Below are 22738 nucleotides of genomic sequence, written 5' to 3' on the forward strand. Positions count from 1 at the left end.
GTTGCTAAACGCTCGCAGCGAGCGTTAGGCATATTTGCTGGTGTTGCTAAACGCTCGCAGCGAGCGTTAGGCATATTTGCTGGTGTTGCTAAACGCTTGCAGCAAGCGTTAAGGCGTATTTGCTGGTGTTGCTAAACGTTCGCTGCAAGCTCCACCCGCACTCAAATCTCCCATGTATGAGTGTTCCAACAATAATTCTCACAACACAGGATTGCCAACTGAGTGGGTTCTTCACTAAATTTGGTGGAAAATCATATCAGCCCAGCACGGCAAGTCTACAGACAAGTAACTGGTGGATGTTCTTGCCCAATATAGCGGCATTTTTGCATAGCTTCACCTATCACCTGACTGATTCTTTGACCAAATAGTTGTAAATGTTGCAGTTGGCAATACTCCCTTGCCAGAATCTGAAGGAGAGATGTCCACAGTTCCCTCAATATGGCTGATCATTCCGCACGCACCGACGTAAGTGTTAACATTCAACACTCCCTGAACGTGCATGTATGTTCACAAGAGAAGCATACTTAACCGCCTCCTATAGATCTGGACCTCCTCTTTCCAATGGTGTTTTTGGTTTTTAGCTGTGATGAATAGTTTTTGATATACTGAGGTTAAAAGAGACCCCCCATTGGGCTGCCCGACTGCGCCCGAGGGGATAGTCGCGTCTGCACCGCACGCAAGGAAAGGGTTAAGGGTCGTCCTGAAATACATGTATAATACGCATCGTGATGTCCCTCCCCCTTCCTCCTGGCTTCACCAGCAGCGGGCAGCAGCTGGCACTCATGGAAGGCTAGAAAAATTTTAGGGTTGCCATCCGTTCCTTAAAATATGGATTCATTCTGTATTGGAGAATGGGATGTTGCGTTCCTTATTTTTTTAGCTCAGGGTGGCAGCCCTAACTGAGACTCTATTTCCATTGTTTTCCACTCTGAGCACTCTTGTCTTGCATCGAACAAAGGGAACCCACGCTCACGTCTTCAACTTGTACAAAAAAACACACCAGTCCTCGTCAAAAGACCGACTCGGTCGGCTAGGCTGATGTCAGCAGATAGAGTTGGTCTATCAGCATCCTCCCCTCCCCTTCATGAGCCGTCACCCAGCAAGGGCCTGTGGTCCCTCCTTGGAGGGACATATGCGTCCCATGAAATGCCCATGAAAGGGTTGTGGAGTGCCCATGAAAGGGTTAAGGAGTGCCCGTGAAAGGGTTAAGGAGTGCCCGTGAAAGGGTTAAGGAGTGCCCATGAAAGGGTTAAGGAGTACCCATAAAAGGGTTAAGGAGTGCCCATGAAAGGGTTAAGGAGTGCCCATGAAAGGGTTAAGGAATGCCCATGAAAGGGCTAAGGAGTGCCCGTGAAAGGGTTAAGGAGTGCCTATGAAAGAGTTAAGGAGTGCCCATGAAAGGGTTAAGGAGTGCCCCTGAAAGGGTTAAGGAGTGCCCATGAAAGGGTTAAGGAGTGCCCATGAAAGGGTTAAGGAGTGCCCCTGAAAGGGTTAAGGAGTGCCCATGAAAGGGTTAAGGAGTGCCCCTGAAAGGGTTAAGGAGTGCCCATGAAAGGGTTAAGGAGTGCCCCTGAAAGGGTTAAGGAGTGCCCATGAAAGGGTTAAGGAGTACCCATAAAAGGGTTAAGGAGTGCCCATGAAAGGGTTAAGGAGTGCCCATGAAAGGGTTAAGGAGTGCCCATGAAAGGGTTAAGGAGTGCCCATGAAGGGCTAAGGAGTGCCCGTGAAAGGGTTAAGGAGTGCCTATGAAAGGGTTAAGGAGTGCCCATGAAAGGGTTAAGGAGTGCCCATGAAAGGGTTAAGGAGTGCCCATGAAAGGGTTAAGGAGTACCCATAAAAGGGTTAAGGAGTGCCCATGAAAGGGTTAAGGAGTGCCCATGAAAGGGTTAAGGAGTGCCCGTGAAAGGGTTAAGGAGTGCCTATGAAAGGGTTAAGGAGTACCCATAAAAGGGTTAAGGAGTGCCCATGAAAGGGTTAAGGAGTGCCCATGAAAGGGTTAAGGAGTGCCCATGAAAGGGTTAAGGAGTGCCCATGAAAGGGTTAAGGAGTGCCCATGAAAGGGTTAAGGAGTGCCCATGAAAGAGTTAAGGAGTGCCCATGAAAGGGTTAAGGAGTGCCCATGAAAGGGTTAAGGAGTGCCCATGAAAGGGTTAAGGAGTGCCCATGAAAGGGTTAAGGAGTACCCATAAAAGGGTTAAGGAGTGCCCATGAAAGGGTTAAGGAGTGCCCATGAAAGGGTTAAGGAGTGCCCATGAAAGGGTTAAGGAGTGCCCATGAAAGGGTTAAGGAGTACCCATGAAAGGGTTAAGGAGTGCCCATGAAAGGGTTAAGGAGTGCCCATAAAAGGGTTAAGGAGTACCCATGAAAGGGTTAAGGAGTGCCCATGAAAGGGTTAAGGAGTGCCCATGAAAGGGTTAAGGAGTGCCCATGAAGGGCTAAGGAGTGCCCGTGAAAGAGTTAAGGAGTGCCCATGAAAGGGTTAAGGAGTGCCCACGAAAGGGTTAAGGAGTGCCCATGAAAGGGTTAAGGAGTGCCCATGAAAGGGTTAAGGAGTGCCCGTGAAAGGGTTAAGGAGTGCCCATGAAAGGGTTAAGGAGTGCCCGTGAAAGGGTTAAGGAGTGCCTATGAAAGGGTTATGGAGTGCCCCTGAAAGGGTTAAGAAGTGCCCATGAAAGGGTTAAGGAGTGCCCGTGAAAGGGTTAAGGAGTACCCATAAAAGGGTTAAGGAGTGCCCATGAAAGGGTTAAGGAGTGCCCATGAAAGAGTTAAGGAGTGCCCATGAAAGGGTTAAGGAGTGCCCATGAAAGGGTTAAGGAGTACCCATAAAAGGGTTAAGGAGTGCCCATGAAAGGGTTAAGGAGTGCCCATGAAAGGGTTAAGGAGTGCCCATGAAGGGCTAAGGAGTGCCCGTGAAAGGGTTAAGGAGTGCCTATGAAAGGGTTAAGGAGTGCCCATGAAAGGGTTAAGGAGTGCCCATGAAAGGGTTAAGGAGTGCCCATGAAAGGGTTAAGGAGTGCCCATGAAAGGGTTAAGGAGTGCCCATGAAGGGCTAAGGAGTGCCCGTGAAAGGGTTAAGGAGTGCCTATGAAAGGGTTAAGGAGTGCCCATGAAAGGGTTAAGGAGTGCCCATGAAAGGGTTAAGGAGTGCCCATGAAAGGGTTAAGGAGTACCCATAAAAGGGTTAAGGAGTGCCCATGAAAGGGTTAAGGAGTGCCTATGAAAGGGTTAAGGAGTACCCATAAAAGGGTTAAGGAGTGCCCATGAAAGGGTTAAGGAGTGCCCGTGAAAGGGTTAAGGAGTGCCCATGAAAGGGTTATGGAGTGCCCATGAAAGGGTTATGGAGTGCCCCTGAAAGGGTTAAGGAGTGCCCGTGAAAGGGTTAAGGAGTGCCTATGAAAGGGTTAAGGGGTACCCATAAAAGGGTTAAGGAGTGCCCATGAAAGGGTTAAGGAGTGCCCATGAAAGGGTTAAGGAGTGCCCATGAAAGGGTTAAGGAGTGCCCGTGAAAGGGTTAAGGAGTGCCTATGAAAGGGTTAAGGAGTGCCCGTGAAAGGGTTAAGGAGTGCCTATGAAAGGGTTAAGGAGTACCCATAAAAGGGTTAAGGAGTGCCCATGAAAGGGTTAAGGAGTGCCCATGAAAGGGTTAAGGAGTGCCCATGAAAGGGTTAAGGAGTGCCCATGAAAGGGTTAAGGAGTGCCCATGAAAGGGTTAAGGAGTGCCCATGAAAGGGTTAAGGAGTGCCCATGAAAGGGTTAAGGAGTGCCCATGAAAGGGTTAAGGAGTGCCCATGAAAGGGTTAAGGAGTACCCATAAAAGGGTTAAGGAGTGCCCATGAAAGGGTTAAGGAGTGCCCATGAAAGGGTTAAGGAGTGCCCATGAAAGGGTTAAGGAGTGCCCATGAAAGGGTTAAGGAGTGCCCATGAAAGGGTTAAGGAGTGCCCATGAAAGGGTTAAGGAGTACCCATAAAAGGGTTAAGGAGTACCCATAAAAGGGTTAAGGAGTGCCCATGAAAGGGTTAAGGAGTGCCCATGAAAAGGTTAAGGAGTGCCCATGAAAGGGCTAAGGAGTGCCCGTGAAAGGGTTAAGGAGTGCCCGTGAAAGGGTTAAGGAGTGCCTATGAAAGGGTTAAGGAGTGCCTATGAAAGGGTTAAGGAGTACCCATAAAAGGGTTAAGGAGTGCCCATGAAAGGGTTAAGGAGTGCCCATGAAAGGGTTAAGGAGTGCCCATGAAAGAGTTAAGGAGTGCCCATGAAAGGGTTAAGGAGTGCCCATGAAAGGGTTAAGGAGTGCCCATGAAAGGGTTAAGGAGTGCCCATGAAAGCCATGACAAAAAGTTAAATGTAAACAAGTAAATTCAAATAGCAGCAAATATTTCTTCAGGGAACGAACAATGGATGGCGTGCTTTCCGTCGAGTTGCTTGACGCACCAATGTTTTGGATAAATTTTGTTGAAGGCGAGACTGATGCACCAAGAGCAGGTACTCAGCAAATATTCTAATATAAATAAAAAAATTAAAAAGTCCAATTCTGCTTTCGATTTTGATTTTGCTGGGCTTTCACGCAAGAAAGATTTTTACCGAGATAATCTTGCAACGGTCATTTATTTTCTTGTATTTACCAATAAGTAAAACAACGATAATGATCAACTACATTTTTATCAACAATAGTATCACTTATTGTATTGAACTGTAGATGTTACAAGTCCCTGAGAAACACAGGCAAGTTACGAATTGAAAGAATGCTTCAAGCTTCGTGGACCCAAAGACATAGTTGGTGGTAACACCCACTGGCTGGCAACTCAATATACCCCATTACGAAAAGGGGGATGGGGAACAGGGGCTTGCTGTAATTGTGGGAACACTGGGGTGAAGATGCTTGGGGGTGAATGGCTTTTTAACTTCGCATTAAACCAAATTCACGTGCAGTCAAACCAGGGTTTACGAGTGCCTGAGTTTATGAGTGTTTGGATTTACGAGCAAAAAAATCCCCCCCAAAATGCCTTGGTTTATGAGCGGTGACTTGGTATACGAGCATCCTGTTTGTTCCTTTTTTTTTGTTTTGTTTTGTTTTCTTTGATTTGCCGCCACCTCCCGGTTGAGGACACAGGCTATATGGAGGCCGTCAGGGTCCAGCACATACGTTCCTCCGAGGAGGGATCAGAGGCCATTACCAGGTGACGGCCCATGAAGGGGAGGGGAGGATGCTGATGTACTGACTCTATCGGCTGACGTCAGCCTAGCCGACCAAGTTCAAGTTGGTCTTTCAATGATTGGCGTGTCTCTTTGTGCAAGTCGAAGACATGAGCGTGGGTTCCCTTTGTTCACCGCTCACAGTGGAAAACAATGGAAATAGAATTTCAGTTAGGGGTGCCACCCTGAGCTAAAAAAAATAAGGAACGCAACATCCCATTCTCCAATACAGAACAAATCCATATTTTAAGGAATGGGTGGCAAGCCTAAAGCCTGCCATGACTGACAGCCACTGCTGGGGAAGGCAGGAGGAAGGGGGAGGGACGTTACGACGTGTATTATCATATATTTCAGGACGACCCTTGACAAACATAATTCTATGGACTGGTTTTGTGGTTCACCAAAAAATACACTCACTGCAGTTTTAAAATACTGAACTTTATCTCCTTAACCCTTACATTACGCCGATTGTGTATATAGGTGAGCTACCACACGCCCCACCCGTACAGGGATCACATATATAATCATCACACACTACGCTCCCTACGTTTCAAATGTACCGCCAGTTCTTGACTCAGAAGAATGGTGGAGGCATCTGGCATCCGTACACACTCATTCGTCTCAGCGCGTGCCCTACCGAAGGCAACGGATAATTTTCCACTTTTGTTCGGAATACATCTGTCATGTCTCGTGACGCGTCAAGCAGTTCCTCTGCTCCGGGCGGAAATAGAGTGCAGGCGAATCAAAGTGACAGTGACTCTGATGACTGCTATGGTAGTGACATTGACAGAGGAGGGAGGGGCAAGTAGGGAGAGAGAGAGAGAGAGAGAGTGGGGGGTGCTTCCACGCGATGCATCACGGTCACGAGATGATGCACGATATTTTTGGCTGTCATAACTTTTTTATTATTATCCCTCTCGCACACGATGACGCGTTTCGCGTCATCAAAGGTAAAAGGTCCTGGTGCACGATGACGCGAAACGCGTCATTAAAGTTAAAAAAATTATTAAAAATTAAGTTTTCGGTGGAAGTGCGTCAAATTTTGAGCGTCATTTGTTGGGATAAGTTTCTTAATGGTAACATATGGCAACCTTTCTAAGGAGCATAAATGAGGAGCGTGGAGTGATTTTTAGTTGTTAGCCTACTCTGACGGGAGAGGAAAAAATACAGTTTTCTTGGTGTAACTCAGGAACTAATAGGCGTATGAGGATTTTGAGGTTACCATAAGAATCCTCACTAAATTCTGCTTTGAAACATATATTCGGCTAAAAAAGTTGGCCCACAAAATTTCGAGATAGCAAGTGAGGAAGAGTTGGTACTTAGGATTTATTGTCTACAATATTCTATACGGAAACTTGAAACGAGTTTCTATTGTTTATATATATTTTTTCCTCTATTTTTATTTATGCATGTTCTAGTATAAGTCTTAATGAAGCCATTGATACCAAATCTATTGGGGTATGATATATCTGTGAGGGTAAAATATGTACTGGAATATAGAGTTTCGTAGCGGCAAAAAAAGGCTGGTCGGGCCTGATAGATGCATGGTGAGTGGAAGAGAAAGTTACTGGAAACTTACTGTACATGAGAGGGTTATTAGGAGAGAAGTTTTATTACTCCACCATATATACTAGATGAATATACAATTATTGCAAAGAAGAAAGACACTATTTACACCTTTTTTAAATGCCTAAATTTTCCCCGTGCACAGCATCCAGAGAAATATATCGCCACCCGTACTCCAAGGGTTAAATACTCAGACAGCCAAATACAGAACAAATGGCAAACCATATTGTAAGGAAAGGGTGGCAAGTTTGCAACACTAAGGCGTCATCTGGCGATATCTGTCATTCTTGAATGACCCCCCATTCTGGAGACTGTTTTTCCCCTCCCTCCTGTGACCCACCAGAGCGCTCTATCTTGTCCATATGACTGGATGAACCAACACTATTTCTCATTTTGTCAGTCGTCAAGGACAACACATTAATTTAGTCACAGTTACGGGAACTACAGTTCATTAATTAGGAGTATTTTGGTAGCTACTTAGCATCCCTGCATGCGACGGAGTTTCTTGAAACGTCCTTTTTCTCTTCAAAATATTGACAAATGGCATCGTTTCACTTTCTTGTTTCTAACGATGACAATATTTTCAAACCAGGAATTTAACTTATCCTACACAAATGAGGCTTTAAAATGGTCTGTGGTGTAGCAGTAACACAACAGTGACCTTGTAACTCTATGGCCCGTATCCTCGAGAGCTATTAACTTTTACTCCTAAAGTTACTATCAAAGTTAATAGTTTCAAATTATTAAGAGTAAAAGCTATCCTCGTCAAATTTGAGTGTAGGTATTAGCAAATCCTGGCTACTATTATCTTCTTCTTCTTCTTCTTTATGGCGGGCTCGTTGCTAAGGACGCCTCCGTGCAAAACGTAAACATCCGACATGAATTAAGTATATATTTCAAAAGAAAAATAAAGAAAAGATGTATAAATGTACAACAGAAACATAATAAATGTCAAACACAAGAAAATACTGAGTTTTGTGGCAGATAGAAGCAGCCTCAAAGGCTGTTTTTACTCCGTCACTCGTCAATGCCCGTATCTCCCCTCCTGCGTCACGACTTGCTCTGCTGAAATTACCGCACCATAACCACGTCATCTGCCCCAATGATCTACGGGCCGGAGAACCAGCGCAGAAAAGGAGTAAGTTTAATTGGTCGCCAGATGAAACGGTCTTCTTACATCAAATTCATGAAAAAATACGTATAATCAGAGGGTGTTATGGGAAGAGTATCACCCCTGAGGATAAGAAGAGAGCGTGGACTGAAGTGGCAGAAGCTGTAACAAGGTTGGTAATATTCATGGTTCAATCAGCTTACAAACTAACCTAACCTAGTCAATTGGGTATATTTTGCATAATAACACAACCACTGACCTTCCAAACAGAACATACCTTTTCATTCTGTATCTGAATAGTTTCATTATGACCATTTCTGCCACAACCCCCTCTCCCTCAACAACCTAACATAACTAAACCTAACCATGCCAAACCTGCCCTGTCCTACCGAACACATCCTAACTTAACATGCCAAGTTTGTTGGGGGGGAAGAGGGGGTTGGTATAGATAGTTATGGCATATTTGCCCTGTTTTCATTATTTATTTATTTTTATTTGTTTATTATTTTTTTTATTAGTGTGGGGGGGGGCGGGGAGGATGCTAGGCATGCCAGACGAATTCTAGTCAGGACGGCCCCAAACCACGACGGCCCTCCGCGACGGCCCCAAATTCTAGTCAGGACGGCCCTCAACCACAACGGCCCTCTACGACGGCCTCCCAGGACGGCCCTTTGTTAGACAAACAATGGGGAGCTTTCTAAGGTAGTGGTTTCTAAGTAGTGAAATAAGTAAAAAGTCCATACGCGTTTCTTATTCCTTTTTCGCCTTCGATACTCCAAAACAGGGTATTAAACAGTCGATGCAAGGTTCCATTTATTTGTATAAACATAGGATTTAAAAAACAGTTAAATTTAAATATCCAATGAAAGCAGTAGCCTAAAACTAAAATATTCTTTTTACATCAAAAGTAGGCTCACATATGATTTATATAATTCTCTCAATTTCATACATAGGCCTAATCACAAACTGGGAGCAGTTAACCTGGAACACTTCTTGAGTAAGGATGATGTTGTCAGGGTTCCCTCTTCGTACTGCCTCCAGTAGCTGAAAATTCGTCCTTGGGTGGTCTGAGCACGTTTGCGGTGATACTTTTTCAGTTTCTTCTCCTTCACAAGCTGGACTTGAAGAGGAACAAGGCAGCTCTCTGCATGAAGGAGGGGGATCAGTTTGTAGAGCTGGTGGGCTTGATTGCGGGCTTTCTCATTGATGCGACGGTGGTAACCCTCTGCATCATTATTTGTTCTTGTTGATTGGTTGAAGATGCACCATGAAGTTGGCGGCCACAGGTCTCCTTCAATCCACGTGTCTCGGATGTAGTCTAGAAGTGGAGCTACGGCTGGTGTCGATGGTTCATTGCTGAGCTGGTTGAAGGCTGCACGAATGTGTTCAACAGGAAGACATGGGAGAGCGAAGAGTTTCCTGACAAACTTCTGCATTGGACCGTTTTCACGGTATGCAACCGCCAGACCAAGGTCTTGAACCTTCCTAAAGATACACTGTGCCCAATGAAATAGGCATCCCTGGATGGTGGTGTTTGGCAAGATGTAACGGAAGGCTCTCCAAATGGCTTGCTCGAAATCAGCAACAACCTTCTTGACGTGATTGTTTGGAACCATGTTAAGGATAGATTCCAAGACAGCCTTGTAATCCCTTTTCCTACGGCGTGACATCAGCACAAATATAAGTGGGACTTGCTTCATGTCACTGTCATCTCCTTTGATGAAAGCATGAATGGAGAATAGCTGGTGGAATGGGGCGGCGACGATCTTGAAGGTGGCATCAACATACCACGTCTTGGCACGTTCCAGGATGTCAAGTTGTGCTTGTGTTGCAAAAATCAAATGTCTTGCCCCATCCATTGCGATATCATTGCGGAGATAATCTTGTGGTATGAAGTTAACAGCTACTTCGAAGTGCAGATCTTGTGGATCTGTAGGACGCAATGCTTGGCGTAGTCTGTTGGCCCGTCTCACAAGGAGGCCCGGTGCAGGACGACTTGGCTCTGGATCAGTAGGTTGTAACTGGCTGGTCATCACTTCTTCAACAATGGCACTGGCAGAACGGAACACATCTTCAGACGCCTTACGCTTGACATCAGCCACAATCTCGTAGTTCTTCTGCTTCCCTGGTTCTGCCTGATGAGCGTGGTCAGGGAGCCCTGGAGTAAAAGTGTTGCCCTTTTGTAAGACAGTGGCCTTGCACGTAAAGGTGCGATTCCGGATGCTGCAACGCCAAGTAGTTTTGCCAGGATGTCCATTCTTGTTAGCTTTGATGTTGTACGAATAACCATTGCTGTCAACCAAGAGAGGTTTTCCTTTGAGTGTGCCGGCTGGTATGATCTGGTAAGTTGTGACGTGTGGCTCATCGCTGGCGAGATGTCTGCAATAGGAAGATCTGGTAATGCATCCTCTACAATATCTTGAGGAATTTGAAAACTGTGTGTTATGTGGAAAGTGCCGTCATCACTGTTGCTGGTGTTGCTTAGATGAATGGCAGCATGTGAAGCAGACTCCATGGCAGTGTTCTGTGCAGGTTGCAGGTCGGGCAGCTGATGGTCACTTGTGTCGTCTTGAGTTATCAGGCTGTTTTCGCTTGTGAAGGTCTGTATGTGTGTGCTTTCACCAACTGGCAAGGTAAAGTCTTCCAGCTGAGCCAAAGAATCTGCAGGACACTTACACTTGCAACAATGCCACTGTATGTTGAGGTCACCCTTCTTCATCAGTTGGTATTGAGCATAACTAACTCCACTGTTACACAATCTGTGTTGCCACTGGGAGCAGTTATCACAACACAAGGCATGCTGTCGGTTTGTAACCACTCTGTCACAGCAGACACAGTAGGCAGGGGTGTCCTTACTTTGTGAAGGTCTTACTGGAGGCATGCTGATCAATGCTGTCTGAGCAGTAGTGGATCGATCTGATTAGATGGATTCAACTCCTGTCAATTTATACCTGGAAGCCTTGTGTTTATTATACTACTGGCAACACTTTCAATTAGGTGTGAAGCAGATTCAGTGTGTTCGGAAACACTGTGAGTGGTATTCCTAGTCGTTTACCATACTTATGTATGGTAAGCGTGACTGTTACAGCAGAAAATGTGCACAAATTCAAGGAAAAATTGTACAAATATAGATATGGAGACAGGTCACTATGAGCCCTTTCGAACCCTGTAATATACAACTAGGTAAATACACACACACACACGTGTACACACCCTCCTTATCTTCTACCTCCTCCCTCCAACCATCCCTATCCCCTCCCTCCCTACCGTCAACTGCCGTCAACTGGTGTCAACCCTCCCTTCCTATTTCAGCCCTTCACTGCTTATTATTATCTTTTTTTTTTTGTGATAATAATAATAATAATAATAATAATAATATTATTATTATTATTATTATTATTATTGTTATTGTTATTACACACACCCACTCCCAGACACACATGCACACATGCTTGTCGCCTTATCTCCCATCCCCTGCCTCCTCCCTCCCGTCCTCCCAGACTCTCCTCTGCAGTCCTTCCTCCTCCTCCCTGCTATCTCCCTCTTTCCTTTCCTCCAACTCCACCCTTTACACACACACACACACACACACACTGAAACAAGTTTCATTAAAATATTGGTGGATGTATAACAAGTAGGGATTTTTACATGTATTTCTAGTTTTTTTTTTTTTTTTTTTTTTTACAGCAAAGGAGACAGCTCAAGGGCACAAAAAAGTAAACATTAATAAAAAAAAGCCCGCTACTCGCTGCTCCTGAAAAGAATCCAAAGAGGTGGCCGAAAGATAGGTCAGTTTCGGGAGGAGAGGTGTCCTGATACCCTCCTCTTGAAAGAGTTCAAGTCGTAGGCAGGAGGAAATACAGATGAAGGAAGATTGTTCCAGAGTTTACCAGCGTGAGGGATGAAAGAGTGAAGATGCTGGTTAACTCTTGCATAAGGGGTTTGGACAGTATAGGGATGAGCATGAGTAGAAAGTCGTGTGCAGCGGAGCCGCTGGAGGGGGAGGCATGCAGTTAGCAAGTTAAAAAGAACAGTCAGCGTGGAAATATCGATAGAAGATAGAAAGAGAGGCAACATTCGGCGGAATTTAAGAGGTAGCAGACTATCAGTATGAGGAGGAGAGCTAATGAGACGAAGAGCCATTTCCTCCACTCTGTCCAGAAGAGCTGTGTGAGTGGAGCCCCCACACATGAGATGCATACTCCATACGAAGGCGGACAAGGCCCTTGTAATTGGACAGCAACTATGTCGGGGAGAAGAACTGGCGGGGACGGTACAGAACGCCCAGCCTCGAGGAAGCTGATTTAGTAAGAGATGCGATATGAAGTTTCTAGTTGAGATTTTGAGTTAAGGATAGACCGAGGATGTTTAGTGTTGAGGAAAGTGATAGCTGGGTGTTGTCAAAGAATAGGGGATAGTTGTTTGTAAGATTGTGTCGAGTGGATAGGTGGAGAAACTGTGTTTTTGATGCGTTGAAGGACACCAGGTTCTTCTTGCCCCAATCGGAAATAATAGTAAGGTCTGAGGCTAAGCGTTCTGCAGCCTCCAGCCTTGAGTCGTTAAGTTCATGTAGGGTGGGTCTTCTGATATAAGAAGGTGAGTAATGCAGAGTGGAATCATCGGCGTAGGAATGGATAGGACAGTTCGTTTTGGAAAGAAGATCATCAATGAACAACAGAAAAAGAGTGGGAGATAGGACAGAACCCTGTGGGACACCACTGTTAATAGATTTAGGGGAAGAACAGTGACCGTCTACCACGGCAGAAATAGAACGGTCAGAAAGGAAACTGGAGATAAAGGTACAGAGAGAAGGATAGAAACCGTAGGAGGGTAGTTTAGAAAGCAAAGATTTGTGCCAGACCCTATCAAAAGCTTTTGATATGTCCAGCGCAATAGCAAAAGTTTCACCGAAACGGCTAAGAGAGGATGACCAAGAGTCAGTTAAGAAGGCTAGGAGATCACCAGTAGAACGCCCCTTGCGGAACCCATACTGGCGATCAGATAGAAGGTCAGAAGTGGAAAGGTGCTTTTGAATCTTCCGGTTAAGGATTGATTCAAAAGCTTTAGATAGACAAGAAAGTAAAGCAATAGGACGGTCGTTTGAGGGATTGGAGCGGTCAATGTGAGGTTATCAATGAAGATTGATATCCTCACTATTGATGACAGTTGGTGACAAGTGTTGAATTGTTAAATCATGAGGGAGGTGACAGTAGTTGATGGTAGTTGACGGCAGTTGACGGTAGTTGACGGTAATTAGCACATAAATGCAATTAGAGCTAAGGCCAAAAAATTGCCAAGTGTGAACCGTGGAAAATGGAGATCAAAATGGGGCCGTCATGGTTTGAGGCCGTCAGGGGGGGCCGTCGTGGTGGGCCGTCGTGGTCTGGGGCCGTCCTGACCTGACACCATGCCAGACTATGGACACTTTTACAAGTACTTTATGTCAAGACTATATGGGAATGGGTAGGTTTTGTGAGAATGGTAAAGTAAGATTAAAATAGTATATTTATAGCATTGGTCAAACAGATTATGGTGATATAATGTTAGATTGGAATGTACTCAAGATAATGAAATTAAGGTTAATGCTTTTATTTTTTTGTTACATATTCACATATTCATGATTCAAGTAACTTGCAAACTAACCTAACCTCGTCAAATGGGTATTTTTGTATACAAACACAACCACAGAGTTTCCAAACAGAACATACTTTTTCCTACTGCTTCACGTGAATAGCATCATCATGACCATTTCTGCTGCAACCCCCACTCCCTCAACAATCTAACATAACTAAACCAACTCCTGCTAAACCTGTCCTACCTGACACATCCTAACCTAACATGGTAGGTCCCCTGCCAAACCTCCCCGTCCTACCGAACACATCCTAACTTAACATGCCAAGTTTGTTGGGGGAAGAGGGGTTGGTATAGTTAGTTAAGGCATATTTGCCCTTTTTTATTCTTTATTTATTTTATTTGTTTATTATTTATTTTTATTGGGGATGCTAGGCATGCCAGACTATGGACACTTTACAAGTACTTTATGTCAAGACTATATGGGAATAGGTAGGTTTCGTGAGAACGGTAAAGTAAGATTAAAATAGTATATTTATAGCATTGGTCAAACAGATTATGGTGATATAATGTTAGATTGGAATGTACTCAAGATAATGAAATTAAGGTTAACGCTTTTATTTTTTTTGTTACATATTCACATATCCATGATTCAAGTAACTTGCAAACTAACCTAACCTCGTCAAATGGGTATTTTTGTATACAAACACAACCACAGAGTTTCCAAACAGGACATACTTTTTCCTACTGCTCCATGTGAATAGCATCATCATGACCATTTCTGCTGCAACCCCCACTCCCTCAACAATCTAACATAACTAAACCAACTCCTGCTAAACATGTCCTACCAAACACGTCCTAACCTAACATGGTAGGTCCCCAAGTTTGTTAGGGTGGAAAGGGGGTTAGTATAAGAGAGTCAAGTCATATTTACCTGTTATTTTATTTATTCCTTATTTAGATTTTTACAAATATTTTATGTTAAGACTATATCGGAATAGGTAGATTTGATGAGAATGGTAAAGTAAGATTAAAATATTATTTTGATAGCATTGGTCAAACAGTTTCTGGTGATATAATGTTAGGTTAGAAGTACTCAAAAGAATGGAATTAAGATTAATGCTTTGAATTTTTTTGTATAGCTGTATTGTGTAATATCCTCCTACTTAGAGAAAAGCATTTTAGAAAAGTAGGTAATGAAAAGTAGTATTTATGGCCATGTTCATAACAACTAAAAAGTTAATGTCTTATGATGCATGTAAATAAAATATTGGTACTGATTTAGCTTTCCATCACAGCATGTATTAAATGTTATTGGAGAAGGTATGGGAAATAAAAAGCATGCCATAGTGAAACGATTAAGAAACTTGCTTCACATTTATACCCTGACAGTGCCTTCCCTGGAAGTGGACCCCGTACGCAGGATGACTGTGAGAGGCGTTGGTACAACGTACAACAAAAATCAAAGCCTTGCATTGCCAAGTGCAAGAATGAACAGCGGCAGACTGGTAATTTTTTTTAGTTGTTATGTCTTTAAATGTAAAACATATATTAGTTAGTTTTTTATGTGCTCACAGAATGCAGCTATACTGTCCACAATGCCTTTATTTCAGCTTAAAGTTAATAAGTTCATAGCAGTGAACTGCATATTTGATATAGAAATTTTTTTAATGTTCATCTGTCAATGACTATCAATCTATCTAAATACCTCGGTTGTCTTCCCCCAGTGAAGGGTTTTAGCCAAGACAGGCACACACTTACTCACACACTCACACTCATGTACACCACTCTCAGCTGCACAGCCCCTGAGGGAGTAAAAAGGCCCTCACTGTATGGGGATTAGCTGCACAGTTCAGACAGGAACTTCCACACCAAGGCCTCACAGCATACACTGGTTTACCCCTGCCCCTTCATAACAATGACATTTCCCCCAGCACCTGAGTGCCCCACACGTGTGGCACCACAGATACGCAGGCGCCTGCCTATATAACTATGACATTAACTGTGGTAGATAAACTGGTGTATGACATCATAGGCTGCTCGTCTCATGTATTTGAAGGGGTACCAGAGCCATTCAGCATTGACATGATGTGCTAGGCATAGGACAGCAGCAACAGTCAAGCAGCAGTGAAATATTGACTGGCCTGTATGTTTTTGGCAAAAACTTTGATATTCTTATTAAAACAATTTATTAATTACCCTTAAATTCATATTCTTTGTAGATACACACTTTATCAGTATTGCTAGAGACCATCCCAGCACATTGTTCATTACTTGTGGAAAAGATACCATCATCTGCTCCGGCAACAGCCACCGCTTCAACATCTGCTGGCCCTATGACACCTGCCACTGCTTCATCATCTGCTGGCCCTATGACACCAGCCACTGCTTCAACATCTGCTGGCCCTATGACACCAGCCACTGCTTCAACATCTGCTGGCCCTATGACACCTGCCACTGCTTCATCATCTGCTGGCCCTATGACACCTGCCACTGCTTCATCATCTGCTGGCCCTATGACACCAGCCACTGCTTCAACATCTGCTGGCCCTATGACACCAGCCACTGCTTCAACATCTGCTGGCCCTATGACACCAGCCACTGCTTCAACATCTGCTGGCCCTATGACACCAGCCACTGCTTCATCATCTGCTGGCCCTATGACACCTGCCACTGCTTCATCATCTGCTGGCCCTATGACACCAGCCACTGCTTCAACATCTGCTGGCCCTATGACACCAGCCACTGCTTCAACATCTGCTGGCCCTATGACACCAGCCACTGCTTCAACATCTGCTGGCCCTATGACACCAGCCACTGCTTCAACATCTGCTGGCCCTATGACACCAGCCACTGCTTCATCATCTGCTGGCCCTATGACACCAGCCACTGCTTCATCATCTGCTGGCCCTATGACACCAGCCACTGCTTCATCATCTGCTGGCCCTATGACACCAGTCACTGCTTCATCATCTGCTGGCCCTATGACACCAGCCACTGCTTCATCATCTGCTGGCCCTATGACACCAGCCACTGCTTCATCATCTGCTGGCCCTATGACACCAGCCACTGCTTCATCATCTGCTGGCCCTATGACACCTGCCACTGCTTCATCATCTGCTGGCCCAATGACACCTGCCACTGCAAGGGATGACAATGAAGCTGCTCCACCAGTCACCACCTACTTCATCGGAGTTAAGAGATGCCTTTCATAGGGCAGCAGTATAATTTTTTGATGCTGGGGCTGAATGTTACTGCCTCAAGGCTATGATTTTGTCACTTTTTTTTTTTTATTACTGAGGAGGTTAGGGTGGAAGGGGTGAAAAATAATTTGTGCTGTTTTTCGACAGAAATGATTAGCAAATTCATTCAAAGCACAAAATTTACCGGAAAAAAAATTGTGTGCCATTGTGAGTGGGTTCACTTGAGATTGGGCTCCAATACGCCTCCGTGGTCTAGTGGTCAGCATGCCTGGCTTCTACGCGGGCCCGGGTTCGAATCCCGACCTGGGCAGTCGTGCAGCTCACCCAGCTGATCATCCTCCCTCTCGGGCTGGTCGATAAATGACTACCTGGGGAAACTGTGGTAGCCCGGATGTCACACTGGCCCTGTGTCCTGGGGTAATGGGCTCCCTCTCACCACAGGCTCAAGGCCCAATGTTACGGAGATGAGCACTGAGGCCACGCGCTGCTATAGCGTATGCCCCAACTTTACCTTTACCTTTATTGGCTCGACTGACAGACATGGCTTTGTATGAAGGTCACTGGTTCAATCTCCACAGCCAGCACTCTCTAACTTGGATTTTTCTGAGTTCCCTAGAGCCTAGATTAATTTCTCGGTGTTAAATGAGGAGATTTGCACCGGCACCCATGGGTGTTACAAGATACGTTGTTACAATCAGGGGCGTCATTTGGCCTTCAAAAGTGGGAGGGACATTAGGGCAGACAGTTTTATATATATAATATATATATAATATATATAATATATATAATATATATATATATATATATATATATATATATATATATATATATATATTTACCATCATTAGCTTATAACACCTTTAGGCACTGATCATATTTGCATTTTATGTAGTCTGTGATGCAGGCAGGATATTCATTAGCACCTAATTAGACTCATGCTGCTCTCCAGTGCTCTCTGATGAACTCACAATCAAAGATGTAGTATACCTATATGGTAGCATTGAGTAATCTTAGGTCACTTGGTAAAGTGTTCACCTAAGTCCGACCCAAGCTGACAACATAAACCTAAGCGTGTTTGCAAGCTGAGTGTTTAGAATATTGGCATAATAATAAAAGATGCTGAAAACTGGATTCCACTACTTTATTGAATATATGAATAATTATATACTGAATTTGTAATGGAGCTAAGATAAAAAAAGCTATGTTTTCAGCGGTCATACCATGATCTCATGAAAATAATTAGGTTGACATATATAATTAATTACTACGTATTTTGGTATGATGACCATTGCACGTTAATACCATAGCTTTGCGAGCATTGAGTAATCTTAGGTCACTTGGTAAAGTGTTCACATAAGTCCGACCCAAGCTGACAACATAAACTTAAGCATGTTTGCAAGTTGAGTGCTTAGAATATTGGCATAATAATAAAAGATGCTGAAAACTAGATTCCACTAATAGAGTAATTATATACTGAATTTGTAATGGAGCCAAGATAAAAAGCTATGTTTTTCAGTGGTCATACCTTGATCTCATGAAAATAAATAGGTTGACATATATAATTAATTACTACGTATTTTGTTATGATGACTATTGCACGTTAATACCATAGCTTTGAATCCAATGATGAATATCTTCAAGCAAGACACAAATAGCAACAGATTGGTCACCAATTCACTCAGTAAACACAGTACTCCCGAAAAGTATACACTGAATTCACAATAAAGTTGTTTTTCCACTTGGAACTTTGTAAACAGAAACCAAGTAACCTCGTTTTACTTCACTCATAAGTCATGATGTTCGCGATGTGGTCACCTCGACCTTTCGTTCCTCCTCCCTCACACTGGCAGACGTCTCTAACAAGCTTTCTTACCACCATTATCTCAATATGAATAACCAGCAGCAATAATTATAAATCATATTCTAAATGACATTTTAATGCAATTTTAATGTCATCTTTTCCATTTGCATGTGTGTACCTTTCTGCTACAAATAAAAGTTTTTTTTCCCATGTTTTGTTTTCCTTAACTCGAATATTTCACATTTTAATCACTAACAAAGGCATCAAACACTAATTGTATGTTCAAGCTATGTTTATTTTTTTTTTCTGTTGACAAACTACATCGTTTTCCTTTGGTGACATTATTTTCACATGGGTACAGTCTATCACTCCCACAACACCGGCAAGTTGGTAGAATTCTGCTTGCTTTACACGGATCTCCACCCTATCAAGGGGAGACTGGATAAACCTCCCGACTACCTACGGGTCACTGAGGGCGGCCAGAGTTTCCACAATCACCCTGCTTACACTACTCTGGCTTACCCACAAACTCATCACTTGAACACTGCAGCATTTTTCCTGTAGCCAAGTACCTTTAAGTCAAAATCACTCAACCCCGGGGTGCGGGAACGCTCCCTTTGAACTGGATCTTGTAGCTCTCTTCTCACCAAATCAGTCACATACTCCATTCCTGCACGGTCTAATATGTATGTCTTGAGAAGTTCACCATCGTTATACAGTTCCAAAGCGCCCTATCAAACTCTAAATTGCGGAGGCGGGCTGGACGAGGAAGTCCGGGGGCCATGTTGATATGGGTCTGGGTCTGGGTTTCACTATTAACTTTACTATTAAGTGTTTAGAAGTCCTCGCCAGCACTCTCAAGTTAATACCAAAGTTAAGAGTAGGTATTAGGCTAATAGTTGTTGAGGATACACTTTGAGAGTGAAGTTAATACCAAAGTCGAAAGTTAATACCAAGTTTAGTATCAATAGTTGTCGAGGATACGGGCCTATATCTCAGGAAATGGTCATCCCCAGAGGCCTAAGGAGGTGCGGCCAGCCATTCAGTGGCCATACCCTGCCCCGTCACGGCTTGCACAACACCCCCGATTCTTGCCAAGAATTGAGGGGGAATTCTTGAAAACCTGACGTGCCAGAACCACCGTTGCCAGATTGTCGTACTCAGAGCATAGTATTTACCTGTTTCTGAGCCTAACTATTGCCAAGAAACATCAGATTTTAGCTCTTTTAACAATAACTATAAATGAGTTTCGTTATTGGAGCCCAGAAGACAGTTTGGGGGTAGGAAGTCGGGAAATATAATCGGCTGAGTACGACAATCTGGCAACGTTGGCCAGAACAAGAAACACAAGGATTTCGCAGGATTTGGGAAAATTCTTGCTCAGTCTAGAGTACTTCTTGACCAACAGATGACGGCTCGTCTCAGTCCCCGTTGTAAACTCGTAGAAATAGCAAGCGTGCACTCGTGTCCCATTGCATTTGTGCTTTGGTGTGCAATCTTTGTGTTTTCAGTAGTACAGTGTGCGTTCTTTGTGCTTCAACAATGTCCCCCAGAAAGATGGTTAAAAGGGATGGTGCTGCAAAGAAGAAAACAGGAATGGTGGACACTATGCTATCAACAGGAACAGGGTGCAAGCCTCGGCAACTTGCATGCCATCCTGGACGTGACTGACTCCCATTCACCCTCCATCTCGAATGATGTGTCAGATTAGTTTCAAGTTGGTGGTCAAACGTAGTTCCGGTGCCTCGAGAATAGGGAAGCTGCAGCTGCTAAACCCCAGTGTGAAGCCTACACCTCAAGCATAGTTAGCAGTTGTGGGAGTCTCCGTAACAACCGTAACAAATTGATTTGTGTTTTGCATTATATATTTATCATTGCTATTCATCATCATCATTTCATGGACGCCTGCTCCTAGGAGCTCCCAGCAGGGGATGGCCACGGCAGAAGAGCTTCCAACTTTCTCTATCCAGACACTCCCTCCTTGCCTGCTCAAAGTTTCTCAAAGATCTTTCCCCCCTCTCCCTAACGTACTCCTGCACCCTATCCCTCCATTTCACTGGAGGTCGTCCTCTAGCATTCCCTCCCTCTATCTCACTCACATACACCCTTCTGGTCATCTTACTTTCCTCCATCCCCTCCATGTGGCCAAACCACTTTAAAGTCTGTCGCTTCACTTCTTCCACCACTCCACACTTCTTCCCTTCACCCCTGTGACACATTCAAAAACACACTTTCATTACTCATTCCATCCATTCTACTCACACCACAAGCACTCCTCAAATAACTCATTTCCACTGCCTGCACTCTAGACCTCTGACTTTCATTCCAGGCCCACGTTTCACTTGCATATGTGAGGGTTGGTACTATTATTGTATTTCTCAAATCCCTCTTTACCTCCATGCTCACACTTCTGCCATTCATGATTCGTCCCAAAGACCCTACCACCCTTCTTCCTTGCAATGCCCTTTCTCCTATCTCTCCCTCCATACCATATGCTTACACATAACTGATCCAAGGTACTTAAACTCATTGACCTCCTCCATTTCTTCACCATTCAAAATTATTTTGCATTCTTTTTCACATTCAATTCCCACTCTATATGGGCATACAAAATCCACAACCTCACTTCTACTTCGCTCACAAACCATCACTTTACTTTTGTTGACATTTACTTTCAGCTTTCTCCTGTTACAGACACTATCAAAAACACTGACCAAATTTTGTAGGTCACTTTCATTTTCTGCAATGAGCACCGTGTCATCAGCAAACAGTACTGAATTCAGTACCCACTTCCTTCCCTCATCGAACAGTCTTACTCCAACTTCCCCAACTTTGCCCTTCATTTCTCTAATGACAACATCCATATAAATATTGAATAACCATGGTGACACCCTTGTCTTAAGCCCACTTTTATCTCAAAATGTTCACTTGTTTCTCCAGTAATTTTGACACATGCAGATGCATCCTCATAGAAAGACTTTATTGCACTAAGCAGTTTTCCTCCCACACCATAAATCTTTAAAACATCCCACAATGCAATCCAATCGACTCTGTCATAAGCTTTTCCAAATCCATGAAGGCAGCGTATAGTTTCTTTCCTTTTGCTAATATTTTTCTACTTCCATCCTGAAGGCAAATATCTGATCCACACATCCCCTTCCCTTCCTGAAGCCTCCTTGCTCTTCACTGATTTTCTCTTCTGTAAGTCTTTGCACCCTCTCTATTATGACTTTTCCATATACAGTCGTCCCTCAAATAGTACTGTTTCGGTTTTATACGGATTGTCATGTAAGAATTTTTCAGGATTTTTAAATTTCCCGCTCGTGGCACCAAGTAGCCATGGCGTGAGTGGCAACACTGTTCTACCAAAACACCTGCTGAAAGCACCCCAGAGCGTTCGAGAAAGGTGTTCACCTTGCAGAAGAATTCAGATTTAGAAGAAGTTACGTTTTGGGATGAGTTACGTTGTGATAGGGAGAGCATACCACGCTTATGAGAGCAGTGTTCACTGTATCTATCATAGTGTAAAAGAAATTGTTGCCGCAGTAACTGCCAGTGCTCCAAAAGTGCTGCAAGAGTGGAGATAAAGGCCGTCCTTTTACTACACCTCGTCGTTGCTTTGGTAACGGCGTCTCACTCACTGCAAAATGGGGTACGCTGATCTTCCTGATGCAAGGGAAGCACTTATGTGTTTGTTTGGGCCACCACATTTGCTGATGACGTCATCACGGCAGGGAGGCGCTCCACCTCTCAAAGCCGGGAGTGGAGCGGACGTGCCAAGTTGGCAACTCGTGCTGCCACGTCATGCGTTTGAGAGCACTCGGGACATACCGAGAGTCCCAGTTCCCTCTCTCAAACGCAGCCCAGGAGTGTTTCTAAAGGGGGCACTAATATTATATGGATTTTCGAATAGTACAGGGGTCCTGAGCCCCTAACCCCCGTACTATTTGAGGGACGACTGTACCTTTCCGGGTATACTCAAGAGACTTATAGTACCTCTATGGCTCCCACATTCCCCTCTCCTGCCCTTCCCTTCCCCTTGTAAACTGGGACAATGATGGCTTTCGTCCAGTCTGCTGGCACCCCCCCATGCTACTTCACATATCTTGACCATCCATTTAACAACTACATCTCCTCCACACTTCAACATTTCTGCTGTGATTCCATCAATTCCTGCTGCCTTTCCATTTTTAATCTTTTTATTGCCTGATTTACTTGTTCATATGCTATAGTTCTTTCTTTCTATACTCCTCCTCTACCTCTACTCAAAACTGCTGCTGTTACAGCTGCTGGAC

General features: G+C 44.1%; 1 protein-coding gene across 8 annotated transcripts in view; it reads right to left on the bottom strand.

The window, feature by feature from the left end:
• The window catches only part of LOC127007891 (uncharacterized), a 212392-nt gene that overhangs the window by 133169 nt on the left and 56485 nt on the right, over positions 1-22738 (bottom strand). The window lies entirely within an intron of this gene.

Source organism: Eriocheir sinensis, chromosome 4, assembly GCF_024679095.1.
Source record: "Eriocheir sinensis breed Jianghai 21 chromosome 4, ASM2467909v1, whole genome shotgun sequence".
NCBI classification, from domain to species: Eukaryota; Metazoa; Arthropoda; class Malacostraca; order Decapoda; family Varunidae; genus Eriocheir; species Eriocheir sinensis.